Here is an 8,146-nt window from a genome sequence, read left to right as displayed (position 1 = left end):
CCAGGATAGATCAAATGTTTGGCTATAAAACTAACATTAATTATCTGACCATAAGGCTTTGAAATTAGAATTCAACTGCAAAAAGGAAATAAAGAAACCCACAAAAATCTGGTCAACATACTTCTAAAAAATGACTGGCTCAAGAAGAAATAAAAGCAGAGATAAAAAAATATATACAGACAAATGAAAATGACAACATGGCATATCAAAATTTCTGGGATACATGCTTCCTTTGGCAGCACATATACTAAAATTGGAATGACACAGAGAAGATTAGCATGGCCCCTGCACAAGGATGACACACAAATTCATGAAGTGTTTTAAATATTTTTCTAAATAAAATTTAACAAAATAAAGAAATATACATGCAAAAATTTTTCTGGTATACAGAAAAGCTATAATAAGTGGGAAGTTTATATCAATATAGGCTTATATATCAAGAACCAAGAAAGATCCCAAGTAAGCAACCTAACATCACATCTAAAAGAACTAGAAAAACAAAGGCACCCCAAAGTCAGCAGAAAAAAAATAGTAAAAATTAGAGCAGAACTGAATGAAATAGAGAACAAAAAAACTACAGAAAAAATTAATACAACAAAGAGCTGGTTCTCTAAAAAGATCTATAAAAATGATAAGCCCCTGTCTAGACTCCCTAAGAAAAAAAAGACATATAAACAGAATCTGAATTAAAAAGGGAGAAATTACTGCAGACATCATAGATGTACAAAATATCATAATAGACTACCATGAAAGATTATATGCCACAAAATTTAACAATCTAGAAGAAATGGATAAATTTCTAGACTATAAAACTTTTTTGACTGAGTTATGAAGAAGTGGAAAACCAAAATAGAACTATAAACAGGGAAGAAATAGAAACAAATTATTAAAAACTTCTCCAAAATTATAAGTCCAGGACCAGATGGCTACACTAGCAAATTCTACTAAACATTCATAGAAGATTTGGTACCTAACCTTCTCAAAGACTTCCAAAAAATAAAAGAAGAAGCAATACTCCCTAACACATTTTATGGGTACAACATAACCCACATGCCAAAACCTGGCAAGAATAACAACAAAAAGAAAACCATAGACCAATCTCTCTAATGAATACAGATGCAAAAATCCTAAACAAATTATTAGTATATCAAATAAAACAACACATTAAAACAATAATACATCACAATCAAGTGGGATTTATTGCAGGAGCATAAGGATAGACCAACATACATAAATAGATCAATGTAATACACTACATCAACAAAATAAAGCACAAAAATCATATGATGTTATCAATAGGTGCAGAAAAGATGTTTGATAAGATACAACATCCCTTTATGTTTAAAACACTCAATAAAATGGTTATAGAAGAAAAGTACTTCAACATAATAATAACCATATATGACAAACTATCAGCTAATATCATACTAAATGGTGAAAAAAAATGAAGATTCTTTCTCTAAAACCAAGACAAAACTACTCATTCTCTCCACTCTTATTCAACATACTTCTGGAAGTTTTAGCCAGAGAAACCAGGCAAAAGAAAGAAATTAAAGACATCCATATTGGGAAAGAAGAAGTAAAGGTACACTTGTTGTGGATGACATAATCCTGTATATAGGAAACCCCCAGGATGCCACTGAAAAACTATTAGAAACAATAAACCAATACAGTCAAGTCACAGAACACAAAATTGATATTCGTAAGCTATTGCTTTCCTGTACACCAATGATGAAACTTCAGAAAATGAACTCAACAAAATAATTCCTTTCACAGTTGCAACAACAACAATATATGAGAATAAACTTAACACAAGATGTGTAAGACCTATATACTGAAAATTACGAAGCATGATTAAAGAAAATTGAAAAAGACACAATGAAATAAAAAAATATTCCATGTTCATGAATTGAGAGAATCAACAGTTTAAAATGGCCGTATTACATGAAGGAATATACAAATCTGGAGGTATCACACTACCTGATTTCAAATTATACTGTAGAGCCATGATAATCAAAACAGTATGGTATTGGCCAAAAATCAGACATACAGGACAATGGAACAGAATTGACAGTGCAGAAATAAAACCACATATATATGGACAAATAATCTTTTTTTTTTTTTGTATTTTTCTGAAGTTGGAAATGGGGAGGCAGTCAGACAGACTCCCGCATGCACCCGACCAGGATCCACCCGGCATGCCCACCAGGGGGCGATGCTCTGCCCATCTGGGGCATCACTCTGCCGCAACCAGAGCCATTCCAGCGCCTGAGGCAGAGGCCACAGAGCCATCCTCAGCACCCGGGCCAACTTTGCTCCAATGGAGCCTTGGATGCAGGAGGGGAAGAAAGAGACAGAGAGGAAGGAGAGGGGGAGGGGTGGAGAAACAGATGGGCGCTTCTCCTGTGTGCCTTGGCTGGGAATCGAACCCGGGACTCCTGCACACCAGGCCGATGCTCTACCACTGAGCCAACCGGCCAGGGCTGGACAAATAATCTTTGACAAAGGAGCCAGAAACATACAATGGAGAAAAGAAAGCCCTTCAATAAACAGTGCTGGAAAAATTGGAAAGCCACATGCAAAGGAATGAAACTTGACTACAGTTTGTCCTTCTGCACAAAAATCAATTCACAATGGATCAAAGAACTAAATATAAGATATGAAACAATAAATCATATAGAAGAAAAGATATGTACTAAATTCATGGGCCTTGGCCATAAGAACAATTTATGAATTTGACCCCAAAGGCAAGGGAAGTAAAGGCAACAATAAATGAATGGGACTATATCAAACTAAAAAGCTTCTACACAGCAAAAGAAACTGAAAACTAAACAAGTAGACAGCCAACCAAATGGGAGATGATATTTGCAAACAACAGCTCCAACAGCTCCAATAAGTGGTATATATATACATATATATATATATATATCAAGTGGTTTATGATATATAAAGAATTTACAAAGCTCAGCAACAAACAAACAATTCAATTAAAAAATGAGAAGAGGACCTGAACAGACACTTCACCCAAGAAGACATACAAATGGCCAACAGATATATGAAAAAATTCTCATCTTCACTAGCAGTTCGAGAAATGCAAATCAAAACTCCAATGAAATACCAGCTCACACTTGTTAGATTGGCTGTTACTAACAAGACAGGTAGTAACAAGTGTTGGAGAAGCTGTGGAGAAAAAGGACTCTCATTTGCTGCTGGTGGGAATGTAAACTAATACAACCATAATGGAAGAAAGTATGGTGGTTCCTCAAAAAATTAAGAATATAACTACCATATGACCCAGCAATCCCTCTATTGGGTACCCTCAAAACTCGAAAATTTTGATATGTAAAGACACGTGCACCGCCCTGTTCATCACAGCATTATTGATGGTGGTCAAGACATATATAGAGACAACCAAAGTGTCCCTCTATTTAGAATTGTATAAAGAAGATGTGGTACATATATACAATGAAATACTAGTCTGCCATATGATATATTGCAATTTCTGACAACATGATTAAACTTGAGAACATTATACTAAGTGAAATAAGTAAATCAGAAAAATCTAAGAACTATATGATTTTACACATAGATGGGATATAAAACTGAGACTTACGGACATTGATAAAAGTGAAGTGGTTATCAGGTGGAGGGGAATGTGAGGTGGAGGTGGGGGCAAGGGAGTAAAGAGGTACGAATATACAGTGATAAAAAATGATTTGACTTTGGGTGATGGGTACACAACATAATCAAAAGGTCAAATGCATGTTGTTATAAACGATCCGATGTCAAATGTCAAAATAACCTGGAGATGTTTTCTCTGAACCTATGTACCCTGATTGATCAATGTCACCCCATTAAAATTAATAATAATAAAAAGGTCAAATGCCATAGAAATATTTACCTAAAACCTACGTACTCTTACTGATCAATGTTTAAAAAATAAATTAATAAATAAAAATGAGACAACTGAGAGGGGAAAAACACTGCTATAAAGTACATATACTTTCTTTGCTCTTTTTTTGTTTTGTTTTTTTCTCTGTCCTCACCTGATTAGGTTATTTCAAAGTTCTTATACCCTAGATCCTTAATTCTATTTTCTATTTGGTCTACTTTTCCATAGATGCTCTGTATATATATTTTTTTCATTTTATTTATCGAATTCTTCAGCTTAGAATTTCTGTTTGATTCATTTTTATGATCTTTATCTCTGTTAAATTTCTCATTTTGTTCATGTATTGTTTTCTCACTTTCATTTAATTGTCATTCTGTATTTTCTTGCAGCTTGTTGAGTTTCCTCAAAATAATCATTTTGAATTTTCTATCAACTACATTGCAAAACTTCATGCCTTTGAATTCAGTTATTGGGTGATTGCTGTTGTCTTTTGTTAATGACATATTTTCTTGATTTTTCACATTTATCAGAGTTTTTGAATGCTGCTTTCAAATTTGAAGTAATGGACACTTTCTTAAACCTTTGCTAATTGTCTTCAGGTGTGATATACTGATAGTTGGTCACGTTATATCTAGAGGTGGTTTTTTTTCTTGACCTTATATAAATATACCTGCTTCACACTTCTTTCTCCCTCAAATAGAGGAATTCTTATGCTTTTATGTCTCCTGTGGCTCTTACAACTCACCAAGCTGGCTGCTAGAAACCTTTCTTTCGTTTTTCAGAAGATGGTGCTACAATTCAAGTTTGTGGTTCCCTTATCACAAATCTGGTTTGATTTTCTGAAACGCTCTGCTTACCCTTGGAATTGTGCAGAGGAGCTAGCTTCAGAGTGGAGAGAGGTATGAGTGTAGCGTTTGGGACATTTGAGGTGCTCACAGTCCTATTGGGGGCTCCTCCAGTGAGGATCTCTCAGAGACTCATGATCAGACCTCCAGCTCAAGTCCTGGGTACAGTCGGAAGGAACCACATCTCATTAATGTCCTTTGATACTCTTATCTGCCTTTTTCCCCGTGTCCTTTCTCTCCCCAGTCATGGGGGGGGGGGTCCCGCCTCAGTACTTTGGATGCTGCTAGAAAAAAATGGTTTTCTTCAGCAGTGTCCACACATCTGGTACAGTCAAGCCCTCACTCACCACTCTCCTTTTCCTTCTCAGGGAAGCTGCCACTGGCTAATTCGTCCTACACTATGTAGCCTTAGGGGGTGCAGGGTGTTGGCAAAGTTCCTCTTACACTTTCCAATGCAACTAAACTTGACTTTTTCTTTTGTTCCAATAGCATGCTTTAATCTCGCCTTGGAAAGGCTGACTACTAAAAACATTTTTCATCCATGGGTATCTGCTTAAATTAGCACTCTCCATGTTTTCCCCAACTGTGGCTGAGAGGGTTTGGGGCAGGTTTGCTGGCTCCTGGTTCTGCAGTCTGTACTAAAGTGTATCTACTTATTATTAAATGCATAGGTGGGCAAGACTCCCTCCAGGACCTCTAGATATGATGCTGGATCCCACATCTCCCATGGAGACACTTCATGTTTGTGAGCAAATGCTTAATTGTTCTTTAAAAGGGGGACAAAAATAAGGGGTGTTTGACACTATCATGAGATGGACACACCATGACATTTATAGTTTTATAAGCATACTTAAACACGTCTGGATGCTGAGGAAACCAAGCCCATAGAAAAAAGCCAGTCAAACCCTGGAGAAGAAATAATAAATAGTGTGAAGTCCTGAGTAATGGGGACTAAATGTGAGCCACAAAAAGGAAGAGACACCATTTGAAGTATAACAGAAAGAAGAAAGGATAGAAGAGAAAAGAAAATAATAGGGGGCTGGACTTATGTTTAAAAGTTTCCACTATGATCTCCCTCGGTACCACAGACATAAATGCCCTGCTCTGCTTTTCTCTGCGAGAACAAGCGTCAGAGAAAATGCCACTGTGCAGCAGGACGTGTAGAAGCCGCTAGCTTGATCCCGAGCAATAAAGTCATTACATCCTTGGAAGTTCCAGGCAGAAGTGTTTAGAATATATACCTAAGTAGAATAAATATATACCTAATAGAATATATATTTCTGCTCAGGCATTCTGGAGAAACTGAAGGTGTAGGAGTCGATTTAAGACTCAAAAGATTTTCAGCTTTGGGAGCAGCAGGAGACAGCACCTAAGTCAGGGAGGCAGTGTTCTCACACGGAGTGTTGGTGAAAGCGGTCAAGGGGAAGGGCCTCTCACAAGTGAATCTTGGCCATCAGGTATCAGTCTTAAAGAACACATGCTCTTGAGCTCATCTGAGACACTTCCTAGAAACACTTCAAAAAGTAACTGGGGCCCTGGTCGGTTGGCTCAGTGGTAGAGCGTTGGCCTGGCGTGCAGGAGTCCCGGGTTCGATTCCCGGCCAGGGCACACAGGAGAAGCACCCATCTGCTTCTCCATCCCTCCCCCTCTCCTTCCTCTCTGTCTCTCTCTTCCCCTCCCACAGCCAAGGCTCCACTGGAGCGGGGTTTGCCCGGGCACTGAGGATGGCTCTGTGGCCTCTGCCTCAGGCGCTAGAATGGCTCTAATTGCGGCAGAGCGACGCCCCAGATGGGCAGAGCATCGCCTCCTGGTGGGCATGCCGGGTGGATCCCGGTCGGGCGCATGCGGGAGTCTGTCTGACTGCCTCCCCATTTCCAGCTTCGAAAAAATACAAAAAAAAAAAAATTCAAAAAAAAAAAAAAGTAACTGAAAGACATTTGGACTGGGGAGGCAAGAAGGCAGGGTCTGACCAAGGTGCTGAGTCAGACAATGAAGAGATGAACAGTGACAAAATTTGGATTATCAATGGTAATATTACCTTATCATATGTTATAGAGTCTATTGACAGCTTGAATTTCAGCAAGTCGTTTTTATCTATTTATTTCTAAAACAGCAATCACCCTTAATAGTCTGCATTTAGCTATAGAGGTTTAAATGCTAACTCAAAAACTGAAACACAGCACAGGTCATGTGATTTTCATGTATAAAATTAGAAGAAGTTTTGTTTTCATAAAGAGATGCTATCTCAGGTGGGGGGGGGGGCTGGGTCTGTGTGCTCTCTGCACTAGAGTAAGATGAGTATTATTGAATATACACAACAGAGCCAATGTGTATACCATACTCATATGTATATGTGTTTACTCTGTCAAAACTATCAAAACACTCTTGCTTTTAATTTCGTCCCAAACTGCAGTGCTCAAGTACACCTCATGGTGTCATTACATTGTCAAAAAAATGTCCTATAAATAGCAAATTTATAGAGATAAATTTCTAACACTTATTAAACAAACAATGCTTCAAATTTCTTTTCACTATTTTGCCTTACAGGAAATGACTTCAAGTGTCAAATTTGTACATGATTTTACATTCTAAAATTATATTTCTAGTTTATGAGCTGTTCCTCTAAAGGTATTCCTTTCATATACCCAAAATTCCCAGCTTGTATCTCTAGTCCTTATTTAAACTCCAGACTCACAGATCTAACTTTCTACCTCATCTCTTCACTTAGATGTCTAATATAAATCTCATACTTGATGTGTCTAACACAAAACTCTTGATTTACTTTAAGCATTCTGCTTAAAAAATTTTTTTTTACTGATTTTATTTTTAGAGAGAGCAAAAGGAAGGGCGAGAAACAAAGATAGAAACATCAATTTGTTGTTCTACTTCTTTTTTTTTTTTTTTTTTTTTAAATTTTATTTTTTTAATGGGGTGACATCAATAAATCAGGATACATATGCATTCATTAGTTGGTTTTTCTATGTGCCCTGACCGAGGATAAAACCTGCAACCTTGGTGTTTGTGATGGCGCTCTACTTGACTGAGCAACCCACCCAGGACCTGCTACTTTTTCTGTTTAAATAAACGACACCCATCTATTTAGTTATGTCAAAAACCTAGGAAACATCCACTATCTTTCTGTTTCTTCATTCCATCACCTGGTGCTTCCTCAAAAATGTATCCTGGCCTGACCTGTGGTGACGCAGTGGATAAAAGCGTCAACCTGGAAATGCTGAGCTTGCCGGTTCAAAACCCTGGGCTTGCCTGGTCAAGGCACATATAGGAGTTGATGCTTCCTGCTCCTCCCTCCCCCTTCTCTCTCTCTCTCTCTCTCTCTCTCTCTCTCTCTCTCCTCTCTAAAAATTAATTTAAAAAAAAAACTTAAAAAATATAGAAAAAAAATGTGTCC

The 8,146-nt window shown here is 37.5% G+C and overlaps 1 non-coding gene across 1 annotated transcript; it reads left to right on the top strand.

Moving 5' to 3' along the window:
- Window positions 1-223: 223 nt before the first annotated feature.
- On the top strand, window positions 224-330 carry LOC136380201 (U6 spliceosomal RNA). The gene has a single exon (XR_010746877.1). It is a non-coding gene; the product is annotated as a U6 spliceosomal RNA (small nuclear RNA).
- Window positions 331-8,146: the final 7,816 nt, after the last annotated feature.

Source organism: Saccopteryx leptura, chromosome 8 (genome assembly GCF_036850995.1).
Source record: "Saccopteryx leptura isolate mSacLep1 chromosome 8, mSacLep1_pri_phased_curated, whole genome shotgun sequence".
Classification (NCBI taxonomy): Eukaryota; Metazoa; Chordata; class Mammalia; order Chiroptera; family Emballonuridae; genus Saccopteryx; species Saccopteryx leptura.
Note: the sequence above shows the minus strand (reverse complement) of the source record. Positions and strands in the feature narration are given on the sequence as shown.